We start from the raw sequence: 2,500 nt of genomic DNA, 5'->3' as shown, positions 1-2,500 counted from the left end.
GCTACGAGGCCAAGATTAATGGGGAGTGCGAGGGGGAGGAAGAGGGGGGGAGAGCTGAAAAAGCGTCATAATTATACGGTGGGGCTTTTGTTAAGGAAATAGCCCCGTAGTGCCATTGACACCCACTCAACGATCAAATTTTGACATACTGATTTTCCGTTTTATTCTAACTAATGCTGAAGATTATATTATATGAAGGATCTTTCTTCTATTCGCCGCATTGCCATCGCCATCCACATGCAATTATCATTAAACAGCAGGCTTAGCAAATCTGCAAGCACTTCCGCTCGAAAATCGCACAATACAGATCAGCAATCAACAATCTTCGTATTCCGTTAAGAAAGAAACATATTCTATTCTCAGATAAATAAGTAAATGGATAAATGGCAAATTAACAAGTAAAAAAGAAGAAAAAAACGATAATGACCATAAAACACAAACATGAAAAAGAGCACCAATTCTCAGCCACCGACTCCCGATAAGAGAGAAACAAAACACGGACTCCAAAAGCGACCGTCAAACGCGCTCTTATCGCTCGCTCATTATCCTCGCGGCGCGTCCAGCCATTCGGGGAGAGGGAGGGAGGGAGTGCGAGGGAAGGAGTGAGAGGGAGGGGGTGAGAGAAGGGGGGAAAGGGGGGAGGGAGAAAGAGGGAGGGAGGGAGAGAGAAGGAGAGGGAGAGAGAGAGAGAGGGGGGGCGAGAGAGAGAGAGAGGGGGGGGGGGGGGCGAGAGAGAGAGATATAAACAGAGTGATGGAAAGACAGAACCAGGACCTGCAGCGCGAGGAGCCACGCCCAAGGACCCACAGGATACCGCAGAGGACTCTCTGCTCGGAAAAGGGCGGCTGCGAAGGGCGGGGAGCAGGGCGTGGAAGCCTCAGGCTCCTTTCGCGGCGGTCACGGCTCATTTGGGATTTCTCTAAGTGTCCCTGGCTTTGGAATCCTATTGTTAATCTTAAGGCTATTGTTAGTAAATGGGAAACGAGCTAAAAGTGGCGAGAGGAATTAGTGGGAAAGTCAGCGACGGGAAGGGGTTGAGTCACACACGACGGAAAAGGCAAGAGAAAATAAAGTAGTATTATGTCAGATATGAAAATGCTGAAGAGATAGATATATAGAGACAGATAGATAGAGAGAGAGAGAGATAAAGAGAAAGAGAGATAGAGGGAGATAGATAGATAGACAGAGAGATAAGAGGTAAAAATATTTATCCATATGGGCAGGTGAACAGACACAGAGACAGCCCTTTACAGAGGGAGGAGAGAGGATATCGGTGAATGTGTAGCAAGGAAACAGAAATCCATCGTTTAGAAAACGTTTGCTCTTCCCCGTTTGCTCTCTTTCATCCTCTGTTTGTCTCCTCCCTTCCACCGCCTATTTCTCTCTTCCTCTTTCTCTTTCTCTCTCTCTCTCTCTCTCTCTCTCTTTCAATTTTCTCTCTCGCTCTCAGTCCCCTAGAGCTTTTGTTTTGGAAAATAGTTACCGTTCTGCAAGCCAGACCAATGCATCATACAGAAATTCCATCCGCGGCACATGAATTCGAAAGAATTTATTTTTACGGAGTGGTATTGGTAGGTTTCCGAAGGGCCGCATTCCCCAGACTCACGGAGCAGGGTTCTGGCAAGGGGGTTTGCTCCTTCCCTCCTGCGCGCTGGGGATTCCAGAAGGGCCCAGCACCGAATGGAAGGAGAGATACAAATGGGAGCGTAATTCCTGGAGGGAAGGCCGGCGAGGGGTATGAAGCGAGGCGGCGAACGCAGATGAAGTCATTTAAAGATGGAAGGACGGACATGGGGCTAGCGGGGAGCGGGCGGGAAGGAGCCAAAGGGTTTTCTAAGGGTGGCCGGCAACCTCACGAGGGCCAACCACGAAGACATGCGGCTAGTGAATTCCCATTGCATGTCTTAAGAACCAATATGCAAAGACAGAGAACGAAGAACAAGAAGAGGCCCCCGACGGGGAAGGGACATCGGGCCAGGTCTAAGCACGGCCTCGCGTGCGTGCTGTGAGGTCTGGAGCAGGGGTGGGGGTGGGACCCGCGATGGCCGGAGGAGGCCTTGCGAGGAAGGGCGTCGCCCGGAGAAGGAGGCTCACCAAAGGAGACGTCTGACCCCAGGACGTGTCTGGCCTGGCGATGCACCGCGGCGGCACCGGACGTGGAATTTCGCCCTCGAGTCCGGACGGCCAGAGAAGGAAGGGAAATTGGAGAAATGGGGGGGGGGGTGCAGTGGTATGAGGTGGCATGGAGGACTCAGTGATTGAAAGATTGGGAAGAAGAAATGGGAGTAGGAGTGAGGAAAGCAATCGTGTGGGAGAAAGAAGTAACATAACCGAAAAGAGGGAAAAAGGAGTAGATGAAACTGAAAATAAGGGGAACTGATGAAGCTAAAGGGGAACAAACCCGACAGCAGGTCATTAGCCCAAAGAGGGCGGGGACTGAAAGAGGGGAAAGCGGTGGTGAGCGAGAGGCCAAAGAAGGTAACCGCCGGGAAAGAGAGGG

The sequence above is a fragment of the Penaeus vannamei genome, chromosome 18 (genome assembly GCF_042767895.1).
Source record: "Penaeus vannamei isolate JL-2024 chromosome 18, ASM4276789v1, whole genome shotgun sequence".
In the NCBI taxonomy this organism is placed as follows: Eukaryota; Metazoa; Arthropoda; class Malacostraca; order Decapoda; family Penaeidae; genus Penaeus; species Penaeus vannamei.
Note: the sequence above shows the minus strand (reverse complement) of the source record.